The sequence below is a fragment of the Gossypium arboreum genome, chromosome 4, assembly GCF_025698485.1.
Source record: "Gossypium arboreum isolate Shixiya-1 chromosome 4, ASM2569848v2, whole genome shotgun sequence".
NCBI classification, from domain to species: Eukaryota; Viridiplantae; Streptophyta; class Magnoliopsida; order Malvales; family Malvaceae; genus Gossypium; species Gossypium arboreum.
In genome coordinates, this window is record NC_069073.1 from 64,687,587 (window position 1) to 64,701,260 (window position 13,674).

Below are 13,674 nucleotides of genomic sequence, written 5' to 3' on the forward strand. Positions count from 1 at the left end.
ACAAACACAACATAATTATCCATCATTCCATTTTCGGCTCAACAGCTCATACAAATAACACGATTCCGTTTCGCTACTCTACATAATTTTCTATAACCATTCGACTACAAGCCGATGCACTACCCATTTATTTCAATATGTAAATCAAGAGAAACCATCAGGTCACAATTTATTTATTGTGCTATATATATAAATATATAACATTGTTTAATCAAATCATAAGCTAAGTTCCATTACTCAAAGACTTACCTCGATTTATTTGAACAATCATGGATAGGCTACTCGATTGCTTTCTCTTTTCCTTATTCAAATTGCCCCTATGCTCTTGAGCTTTAATTCAACAAATTTTAAACTAATCATTAATCGACTATTCAAATATTATTTTCAGAATATAATACATATATATTCGACTTTCACACATACAGATTATAGTAAGCTTATAAGAAAACATTAAGCAACTCCTTAACAAATTTTTATCAATGATTACCTCATAATCACAAATTCACAATAAGCTGTCTTCCTGAGCAACAATCACCAAATTATTTATAACTAGAGCTACGAAACTCCAAATCAATTGACGTAAAATTTCCCTAAAAATAGACTCATATATCCTTTATCCATAAAATTTTCAGAATTTTTAGTTTGGCCAATCAATACCAGATTTTTCTTAAATTTCCCTTGTTTCACTGTTTGACTAATCTGACCACTCTTCACTACGAAATAAATTTATCATTGTACAGAATTCAAAACATGTCCTTGTTTATTTAATTTGAAACTAGACTCATTATGAAGTCTAAGTGTATAAATTTCATCATTTGAACATTTTTATACATTTTATAGTGATTTTATAAAAACAGAATAGGGGATCTAGAAGTCATTTTGACTCTGTCCCACATTACTTCAATTATCTCATTATCAGAAATTCTTTTGCTTTTATAGTTTATTTTATAAGAAACTAGACTCATCAATCTTTAATTACATAATTTATTCAGCTTCTAACTCAACTCCCACAATTTATAGTGATTTTTCTAAAATCACTTTACTGCTGCTGTCCTAAAGAGATTATTGCCAATTCACTCTTTCACACATTCTTTGTATACATATTATTTAATTATTTATCACCCTAGATATTATTAGCTAAATATATCAATTGTACATATATACTGCCAAGACCGTACCTAATAATTTTACTTATACATAACATTACTCAAATTCTTCGAAATCATACTAACAAAAATATCATGTACAATGTCGAACCTTTAGGAAATCAAGCACCTAATTTATCCATTTCAAAACACCTAATCGACATTTGTTCAAGACATTAAGCAAAGTCTATGTTCGGCTATTACACATATGAGTATTAGAAATTATAGTTTTAACAAGATCAACTTCTTTCATCAACAATTTCTTCATCAAAACTTAAAGATAAAATCAAATTCCTTCCTTATCTACCATAACCGAATGTTCAATTCAACCATCCAAATTCAATGTTTTGGCATGGGCTAAGTAAGTAGCATGATGAGTAACCTAAAACAAACTAGAATTTCAAAATCTAACTTGATTTACTAACCTTCCTTAGGTTTCAAATGGCCGAATGTTTGCTCCCTTTTCTCCCTTTTGGTTCGGCTAAGAAGAACAAAGTTAAGACTTTGTTTTCTTCCCATTCTTTCTATTATTCTTTTCATTTTATTCATCTATACTATAAAATATAAAGCCATTAACTAATAATTAATACATATTTTTATATATCACTTCATCATGGCGGCCACTAATTGTCAAAATGGATATTTGACATGCAAACCCATCCTTTTCTAACATGCATTATTACACCACTTTGAGTTTAACCTATCATCTTTCACATTTATTTCACATGAGTCCTATTTAATCTATTTCACATACAAATGATAAAATTAAAACATGAAACTTTCGCACGTGCATGTACACATACAGTAAGCATAGATTATAACGGTTAATTATTTTTATGACTCAGTTTTGTGGTCCCGAAACCACTTTCCGACCAGGGTCAAATTAGGGCTGTCACACACGGGGTCAATTTGATTAAAGAAACTGAGCAAAAAGTAAAAGTGATTATTGAAAGTTTGAAAGCAATGTTAGATCGATAGAAATCGTATGAAAACTTGAAACAAAAAGATATTGAGTTTCAGATTGAGGATAGAGTGTTTTTGAAAGTGTCTACGTGGAAGAAAATACTTCGATTTGGCTATAAGGGCAAGTTAAGTCTGAGATTCATCGGGCCGTATGAGATTATCGAGCGTATCGAGCCGGTTGCTTATAAATTATTGTTACCACCTGAATTAGAAATGATTCATAATGTGTTTCACGTATCAATGCTTCGACTATATTGATCTGATCCCTCGCATGTGATTACTTCGTCTGAAATAAAAATTCAGTCTGATATGACTTATGAAATGGAACCGATCCGTATCTTAGCTTGCGAGATTAAAGAACTGCGAAATAAGAAAATTTGGTTAGTAAAAGTAATGTGGCATCGACACGGTGTCGAAGAAGCATATGGGAACCTGAAGATGCTATGAGACAGCATTATCCGAATCTGTACAATGGTAAGATTTTCGGGGACAAAAATCCCTAAGGAGGGAGATTTGTAATAGTCTGGTTTAGACCCTAGTCGGAATAGTAGTTTTAGAACCACGAATCTGAGGTCAAAAAATTATTTTAATATTATTTTATGTGTTTACGGCATGTGCTAAGATATGTGTGAAAGTTTTGTGTGAAAATTTTATCGTCTATGTGCTCGATTTTATAAAAGGACTTAATCACGTAAAATGAAAAAATGACCTGCTATATGTTAAAAGTGCTTAAATGCTATGGCTATTTAAACCAAATGTCCTTAGGTTGTTATTCAACCATTGATAGTGGAAATTGAAATTAATGGACATCCATTAAGTGATTTTATAATGGTTTAATAAAGGTTATTATGGTATTTAGTATATTATGTTAATATAATTAAAACAAAAATCAAATTTTGTTCATCCATTATCATCCATAGCCGAAAATCAAAAGAACAAGAAAGAAAAAGACCAAGCTAGGGTTCGACCATTGTTGTTCAAGCATGTAAGTCCGTTTTGAATTAGTTTTTGATGATTTTTATGTTTTTGTGATTGTTTCTTACTCTAGCTAACCCATGCTTGAATTTCTGAATTTGGTGATGAATTTGAGTTATGCCATTGATGAAATTGTAAGCTTTATGATGTTAGTTGATGGAAAATGAAAGATATGTGTTGGGTTAATATGTTTTGTATTTAAATTTTTCATGAATTTGAGTATTTTGGACTAATTTGTGAAAATGAGAAATTGAGGGGCTAAAATGTGAAATAAATGAAATATGTGGGCTTATATGAGCTAAGGGAAAATTTGGCTAAGCATGTGTATATAGAAATTTTGTATATTTTGTGATTTTTGTGATTAAGGACTAAAGTGTTAAAATGTGAAAATATGAGGGCTAATTTGTAAAATGCCCTAAATACGTGTAAATGGATTGAATTGAATGATTTGGTGAATAAAAGAGTTAAATTTGAATGTGTTTAGATCAAGAACCAAAGAAAACAAAATTAGATCGGGGAAAGTCGAAAGTAGTTGATTAGCCGATTTCATCCGTTCGAATAAGTACGAGGTAAGTCGATATACAAATAAATGTTTTTCACTTGAATTATTACTTCTTATATGTTAATGAATTGTGATGAATGGATATTTGAGTTGAACATGAGAAATTTGAGAAAGTTCCGACAATGTGACGACGTCTAAAAAGTCCCGTACGAATCGTAGGAATAGTTAGGATACATATGTCATGATATAGGATTCCGATATGTGATTTCGTGTAAGACCACATCTGGGACGTTGGCATCGATTTGAGATTTACGTGTAAGACCATGTCTAGGACATCGGCATTGTATTTGATTTCGTGTAAGATCCTATCTGGGATCGATATTTTATTACATATAAGACCACGTCTAGGATGTTGTCATTGTACGAGCTTTCTGAGCTATCTGCATATCCTATTTGATTCTGTACGGTTCAACAAGCATCCCAAGAAGTGAATAACTATGTGAATGTATATTCGATTCAGGTATGTATGAACTATATATGGAATTTGGCAATGAAAGGCGAGTATGAATATGATCTTTTGATATGTGAGCTACATGGAAATGTGATGTACTTGTAAGTAAATGATTATGAACAATTGAGCTAAATGAGAAATATGAACTTGCTATTGTGTTATGCCATGATTCATATGAATGAATTGGTTTATAATTGTGATTTATGATAATTTATTTCTATATGGCTTACTAAGCTTTCGAAAGCTTGTGTGTTTTTCAATTGTTTTATAGATTATTGAAGCTACAGCGAGCTCGAGGATCGTTAAGGATCATTGTCACACTATCAAACGATATTTTAGTACTTTTGAAGTTGTAAATTTTAATGTATGGCATGTATAGGCTAGTGAGTATATGATATGCTTTGTGTTAAGATTATAGCCATGAGATTTGGCTTACTTTTGGCTGTAAATGTTTGTATGTTTAAGCCATTTAAGTTGGCTTATGATATGTGCTTGAAAGGTTAATAATGTGATGTATTTGATGTCTTATGTATGGCTTGTTTATGTTATGTTGAAATAGTTGTGTTTAGATGGCATGATATGTGTATGTTTTGGTGAATTTGGCTGCCTATAAGTATTGGAATGATGCTATTTTGGTTGCTTTGTGTGCTTGAGATTAGGGTGGCAAATTGGCTTTACAAATAGCTTATTTTTTCCACACGGGTAGAGACACAAGCGTGTGTCTCAGCCGTGTGCGACACACGGTCATGTTACACGGCCATGTGTCCCCCAGGGTAGCTTTACGAATTTAACTCAGTTTCAAGCACGGGCTAGACACACGGGCATGTGGTTAGCCATGTGACCCAAGTTAGTTTCGACCACGGCCAAGGCACACTGGCATGTCTCCGACCCTGTGGTGCAAGTCAGTATGTATGGCCTGTTTTCACACGGTCTATGACACAGGCATGTCTAGTAACCATGTGAGACGCACGGCCTGTTCACATGGACGTGTGACCTTGTAATTTACGAAAATTTTCTAAATTTCCTAAAGTTTGTAAATGTTATCGATTTAGTCCCGAACCACTCTTAAGCATGTTTTAAGGTTTTGTATAACCTTGTAAGGGACAATGTGAATGTTTGTGAATAGTTTACGATAATGAATGCATAAATGTATGTTAATGACATGTAATATTCGGTAATGCCTCGTAAACCTATTCCAACAATGGATACGGGTTAGGGGTGTTACACTACATGCTGGTGTGGGTCCACATGCCCGTGTGGCGCACCTGACCCAATTAGTCGAGCCTGTGTCTCGCACACAGCCTCACGAGCCACCACATGGCCATGTCATGCGCCTGTGTCATGTGCGCAAGGCCTGGCTCGTCATTCACACGCCCGTGTTTAGTCACATGGCCTGCCACACGGGCTACCACACGCCCGTGTGGTACCGGCAGTAGGCTTTTTCAACTTTTCGTTGGAACTTGTTTTTAGTGTTTCAGGTACACTCCTAGTATCGTTTTACTAGAAAAGCACTCTCGAGCACTCTAGAACCAATAATTACATAATAGGCACCTATTGTAACACCTCTTACCCATGTCCGATGCCAGAACTGGGTACGAGGCATTATCGGACTTAAACTTACACATTCATGCAGAACAACAAGCCATAAAATCTCTTTTAATCCAAAACCTTTCAAACACATGCATGTCGTCCCTTATTTGGGTCTATGAACCCAAAACATTCATCAGAATCGATTCAGGACTAAACTGAGAAATTTGAAAAGTTTCAGGAAAACTTAGAAATTTTTCCCATGAAACAGGGTCACACACCCAGGTGGACATAGGGACACGCCCGTGTGCCTTTTGCACGTCTGTGTCCTCAGGCCATGTAACTCTCTATTTATGACGTCAACATGCACATCGAACCACACGGTCGGGCCACACCCCCGTGTCTCCAAGCTGTGTCCTTGACAAGGTCGGGCAACACTCCCATCTCTCTAGGCCGTGTCCCTCACACGGTTGAGACACACGGCTGTGTCTCAGCCCGTGTGGCCAACACTTAGGCTATTTTCCAAGCCTTCATGTTACCCATAATCTCTTACAGCCTTATGCACATCAAAATTGCAAATCATGGCATCATTTTAGTGATTGAAGACTCTTTATTAAGACATATTCTTAACATTATCATGTCCTCTTACAAGTAATGCATCTACTCATGCAATACCAAGTCTAGATTCCTTATTTCACATTCATAAGACTTGTCATTTTGATGACCACTTTTACCATTATACTATGGTTACCAACTTATCCATCAAGCACTCAAGTTTAATCATTATCACGTTGTGTTTATAACGTGTGATTACTACATGACTATGACCACCTCAATTGTTCATAGAACATACATCCAACACACATCTTATTACTAATCATGCATGGCAAACAAACATAATCACCTTATAAACATTAGACATGACATGAATAGCTGGGCTTACAAGCCAAAATCAATATCAGCCACATCTCATGACCATATACATATAACTCAATATAAGCCAACACATTTGGCCAAAGCAAAATAATACGTGTCAATCAACTAGATCCCTATACATGCCACTCACTTGAAATTTCTAATATCTGCTTCATTATTCCAAAGGTAGCGACTTGATAGTGTGATGCTGTCTCCGATGATCTCCAACCTCGAGCTAACCTGAAAACACTAAAGGGAAGGGAGTAAGCTTTATAGCTTAGTAAGACCGTATGAAAATAATAAGCAATTTATCAACTTGCTTCTCATGGTAATACAACCCTATTTGCATTTTTACTCATGTTCCAGTCAAGCTGTTTTCTCGAGTCACAGTCACTAAATTATTCATATATGGAGCTACAAAACTCCAACTTAAGTTCTGCTAATTTTCCCTGAAACTATACTCACGTATAGTATGACCATAAAATTTTTATAATTTTTGGTTAATCCAATTAGTACAATTTATTCCTTAAAGTTACCCTTTTTTGCTGTTTGACAGTTCTGATCCCTCTTCACTAAAAAATAATTTAATCATAATACGGGACTCAGATGATGTTACCATCTATTTCTATTGAAAATATCTCATTAATAATTATAATCATATAAATTATAACTCATAAATATTTTTTTTTAATTTTAAATGATTTTCTAAATTAAGAACAGAGGATTTCGAAGTCATTCTGACTCAGTCTCACAAGAATTTAAATATTTCTTAATATGAAACTATTTTACTTACACCATTTCTTCTATGTGAAATTAGACTAATTAGGATTTAATTTCATGTTTTATTCAGCCTCTAACTAAATTTCTAAAATTTTTGGTGGATTTTTAAAGTCGGACTATGGCTGCTGTCCAAAACTATCTTAGTGTAAATTAACGATACTACGTTTATCACACCATATTAATTCATTTTCACCACATTGGTAAGTTTACATATCCATACATCATAAGTATAGACCAATAATCACAAGGTAATCACAAAATCATTCTCATAAGCATGAATTACCTATTTACATCTTCACTAAATATGCACCATAAAATAAAATCATTTCTCATGAGCTTGGCATACATACCTGTGTTACTCAGCATGCTCATATTCATTCCTTACTAATCATATAACATGAATTGAATTCATATCTCATCAATTTCATGTAAGTACTTGTACCACTCACAATATGGTCATAACCTTTCTTATTTAGCTTAAATCGTAACTCTCATTGTTGAACCATTTGAAAAGTTATTGGATATTCACTAAGCCTCAAACATAGGGTGTAATACTGATGCCATGTCCTAGACATGGTCTTACACTGGCCCATCCATCAAGTTGATGCCATATCCCAGACATGGTCTTACACTGACTATCAAAATCGAGGCCGACGCCATGTCCCAAACATGGTCTTACACTAGCTTTTGCATATCCGTGTCGAAGCCATGTCCCAGACATGGTCTTACACAGACAAATCTCGTAGCCGATGCATATCCCAGACATATCTTACACTAGCTCTCGTTTCAATGCCGATGCCATGTCCCAGACATTGTCTTACACTGGCTCTCATTGTAATAGCCCAAAATTGGGTCTAGTTGGAACAGACGTTTCGAGACCACAAAATTTGAGATAGAAATAATTATTTTATGATTATTTTGAGGTCTATGATATGATTGCATGATTGTGTGAAAATTTCATGAAGAAATTCTATGCATAAAGTGCTCAATTTGAAGTTAGGGACTAAATTGAATAAGTTGCAAAACTTGCATTCTAGAAGTTTCTAGTATGAAATTGCTTTGAAATATTAATTACGAGGTCTTAAATAGCAATTTGACCAATTTCTAAGTGATGGACAAAAATTGGACATGGATGGAATTTTTGAAAGTTTAGTAAGGAAGGGTTAAAAGAAATAAAAAATAGTAAGTCCGTTAAAAGAAATAAAAAGGGAAAATAAAGCCAAAATTGACTCATCTTTTTCATGGAGGCCGAAATTAGCATGGGGGAAGCCATGGATAGGGTTTTCAAGCTTTCCAAGCTCAATAGTAAGTCCGTTCTAACCCCGTTTTTCAAGTTCTTTACGTTTTTAGAATCCCGGTAATTTGATTAAGCTTATTCTAACAATAATTTAAGCTAGGGTTCATATTTGGAAAAATACCCATAGGTGAAATGTGTTTATTTTGATGTTTTATGATAGAATATGAGGTTTTAAATTATGTTAGATAACTTGTGCTACTCGGTTTTGTGTGAAAACGAGTAAAAGGGCTTAATCGGTAAAAATACCTAATAGTCATGAGTATATGTTAGAGTGAGAATTTGACATTTCCATAGAAGAGAAAAGTGATCAGCATGTCATAAAACATAAGAATAAGGGATGAAGTTTAATTCCCGAGCGTAGGGGCAAAAGTGTAAATATGCAAAAGTTTAGGGGCAAAATTGTAATTTTGCAAAATTTTGAATTAAGGAGTTTTTTGAATAGAAATTAATTAAATAAGTAAAATACGATGTTTTAGATCCCGGAAAACGAGATTTGAACCTAGAATGAGAGAAAAATCGAAAATTGGAAAAGTTGGTAAAATGGCCGTTTTAGTATCGAGGTAAGTTCATATGTATAATAAGCATTAATTTATGCATGTTTCAATGTAAAATTGATATATTTATTATGATCACTGAGGTGTTGAAAGTATGTAAGTTGGTATGGTAATAATACAACAATAATGCTATAATTTATATTTGAAAGTTAAATTTAGTGAATTAATTGAATTATGTTAAATTAAATGATTATGGTGCCAAGTTTATGAATTGATTTAAAAATATGTCATGGTACATGAAGTGCATTGAATTATCATACATAAATGTGATTTCTATGATTATGGATATTATGGGAAATTGTAAGTTCATATGATTTTTAATAAGGCAATGTGTTATTGCCTTGATATTAAATGAGATGCAAGTTTATATGTAAGTAATACATCAATATTACTTGTATTATGATATTTTATAATAATATTGGAAATATGTTTGTGGATAATTACTTGATTGGTGAAATTGTTGGAAAAGAAAGAAAAATCCCGATTGAACCTTCGAAAAGATTGGATGATACAGATAGTATGTAGCTAGGTCACATGTATGGTGCTAAGTGCACATCATGTGTACAAGAGAGCTACAAGACATTATGATGTAGCTAGGTCGCATGGGTGATACTATGTGTACACCATGTAGACAAGAGAGCTATGGGATATATGTAGCTAGGTCGCATGTGATAGCCCTAAAGTGACCCTAGTCGGAAAGTGGTTTCGGGACCACTAAACCGAGTCGTAAAAATAATTAACCGTCATAGTTGATGCTTATTATATGTATGTATGCATGTATAAAAATTTCATATTGGAATTTTGTTAATTGTAAGTGAATTTTATTAAATAGGACTTATGTGGGAAAATTTAGAAATGTGCTAGGCAAATGTAAAGTGGCCTATTTATGCATGTTGCAAAATAATTGTACTTGCATGTCAAATTAACCAAAGAACAAGATGGTGGCCGGCCATGCTATAAGTTAAAGCCTATTATAAACATTTGGTGTTAGTGTTTTATGGGAGAAAGAATAAAATAAAAGGTTAGTAATAAAGTAATGAAAAGGGAGGGGTGATGAAAACAAAGTTGTCTCATCCATGTTTCCCCCCATTGCCGTGACTTGAGGAAGAAAGAAAAGAAGAAATCGGTTCTTCTTGGCCGAAATGAAAAGAGGAAGAAGGGAGTGAAGCATTCGGTTATCCTAGGTCAATATTAAGGTAAGAAAGTTTATACTAGTTCTTGAAATTTTAGTTGATATGGAGTGAGATATCAAGTTATTTTTGTAACCCATGTTGAAATTTTGAGTGTGGAATGAGTAAGGTTTTCGGCTATGGAGATTAATAAGGGTGATGGTTGTTGTTACATGCTAAATCTAGATGAACAATGGTAATTGCTTACATCTTGATATTTATGAGTTCCTTTCTTGGTTCTACCTTAGACCCACGAAGTATATTTTTATTTAGTGTTGTTGGAGATTGATGATAGAAGCTAATGAGTGAGAGTTGGATAGATATTATGAGGTTAAAATTCATGGGATTGTAAGCTTGTAAGTTGGATGATGAAATTCATGCTTTGTGAGGGTAAATGGGTTAAAAGGAGCATTCGCCATGATGTAAAAGCATGATGAAGTGATGTTAAATGCTTTGAATATTGAGTATATGTTGTTATAAGTTGAATTTAAGGTTTGTTAAATTGTCTTTGTCATTGCCGAATGTGTGTAGTTAAAGAAAAAATTGTTAAAGTGCTTAGTTAATTGATATTAGGTTAATGTACGTGTTTTGAATTGATGGAATGGAGAGGATGCTTTAATTGTGTTATGAACAATTATATGTTAAATTAAGGTTTGCTAAGCTAGCTATTAAGGTGAAGTACAAATGTTAATATTTGATTGCTAGTGTATATATGGGTATTAGCCGAGTTTTGAACTTGAAACAAAAATGGTATTTAGTCAATACAAGTAACCATATTCGTAGAATGTATTAAGTATAGAATCGACCTCAACATAGACATGCATATTCGGCCACATGAGGTAGATTGATGTTGCATGTATTCGGTTAGCGGCAAGCATATTGATGCTTTTATCTTGGCTTAGATAATCGGCTAAAAGAGAGTGTGGGCTAATATGTTGAGTTGAATCATGATTTCATATATATGTGACTCTAATGTCTAATGTATATATGGGTTAAGTACCTTGAGTTTCTCTTTTTGATGTTCAAATGATTAAATCAATTTATTTGTTAAATTAAGCTCAAGAGCAAAGGGGAACTAAATCCGATAAAGGGAAGGAAAAAGTGATCGAATAGCCGTCGAAATCGTTCGACAACATCCGAGGTAAGTTTTCGAGTAATGAAACTTAGTTTACGATTTCATTAAGTCATGATGTATAATCATAACAAATATACGGTGATATAATGATTCTACTTGAATTATATGTTGAGTTAATTAGTCTATACGTATGATGGGTAGCCGTATGTGCATAGAGATCATGTCATAAAGCAAACCAAATCATGCTGTTTGTGTGTGGCTATTGAGCTGAAAATGGGAATGCTTAAAAATTGACTTGTGTTTGAATTCTAGTTATGAAAATGAAATAAAGATGTGTCATGATTTACTGATATGTGTATGAATATTCGGATGGTAACCGGGCTAAGTCCCGAAGGCATTTGTGCTAGTGACTAATTTCGGGCTAAGTCCCGAAGGCATTTGTGCGAAGTACTATATCCGGGCTAAGTCCCGAAGGCATTTGAGTGAGTGGCTATATCCGGTTAAAGCCCGAAGGTACTTGGTTTGGGAATGAGCGATCTTGCTGTAATAATTTCAATTAATATGCTCGTAAAATCCCAATGATGAGGTATGTTTCGTATATGCATTGGATTAGTTGATTCCTTTTAAATAGTATTCGCTTAGTCGATTAATGAGCTTCCGGCTTTTGGTTAAGTTGATCTCTTGTATGAGTATAAGGGTTGGTAATGTGAAGTAGGTATGATTTTGAGAATGTGTGTATATGAAATTATCCGTTTAGTCATATGAACGCTATACTTCAATTGTGCCTAATTTCATTGCTCAAAACTTACTAAGCATTAAATGCTTACTCCATTTCTTTGATTCTCTGTTTATAGATTTTGGTTCGTCACCATCGGACTCGGGATTGTCGAAGTCAAGTCGTCCACACTATCAAAGCCCTTTTGGTACACTTTTGGTTGAACTCGAAAATGGCATGTATAGGACTACCCTTTTGTTGTTAGTCAAGTACCTTGGTGTTGTATATATTTGGATAGCCATGCGAAAATGGCTTATATATTTTGAGCATAGTGTTATAATCATTTTGTATGTATATGGTTAATAAGAGGTGTGGATATGCTTGGCAATGATTGGCCATTGGAATGGTTAATCATGATCATATTTTGTGCTATATATGCTAAAGGGCTAGTTGAATCATGGAAACTACGAAATAGGTAAAGTCTACCTTAAAGGCAGATGCTGACAGCAATAGTGATGTAAATTTGAAAAATCACTAAAAATAGTAGGTTAAATAGTGAATAAATTATTTAATCGAACCTTGATGAATCTACTTTCATATGGAAGAAACGAAACGATCATATGAGTCGTAGTTTAGGAGATATTTGAGTTTTCGTGGAACAGGGCCAGAGCGATTTCTGGATCCCCTGATCTGACTTTGGAAATTCACTATAAATTAACCAGAGATAATTAGAAGTCATTCCATATATTTATAGATTCCTTTTTGAGTCTAGTTTCGTTAGAAACAAACGGCATAAGTAATGAATCCCTGTACAGAAAGATATATAAGTCGTAATGCATGAAGGTCAGAGCAGTCGAACCCTGAAACAAGGGAGACTTTAACTAATAAACTGTACAAATTGGCTCGACCAAAAATTCTAGAAAAAAATTTGTAGATGGAATTATGGGTCTAGTTTCAGAAAAAATTTACGGAACTGGTTTTCGTGTTTTGGAACTCGAGATATGATTTTTAAGGTGACAGTGACGTAGTTAGCCAGCTTGTCTAGAAATTTTAAATGAACTGTGTTTTACAATGAAATAAGTCCGTAAATACCTCGTGTTCGACTCCGGCAACGGTATCAGGTACGGGGTGTTACATCGCATGCGTGGTTCTAGGTAAAGGACACCATGTAGACAAGAGAGCTATAAGATAAATTGGCTAGGTCACATGGGTGGTACTGAGTGTTCACCATGTGTACAAGAGAGCCGAACTATATGATGGGTGGAGCTATGTGCTGAAACCACCAAGTATTGAGGATTGATCCGAAGTGTTCAACGAGAGACTCTCTATGTATTGCTTTGTGAGTTTTGTGATGAATAAGTGCAGGAACTTGGTTATGTGAATGATGTGTTCATTAAGTGACCAGGATGTGGTAAGGTCATGAACAAGTAAGTTATACATGAGGATGATTTTATGGTGATCTTGTGATCATGGGCCTATACTTGTGGTGTATGAAATGCGGTGAAAATGATTTGTGATATGTATGTTAAAATGAGGTTATTACAAA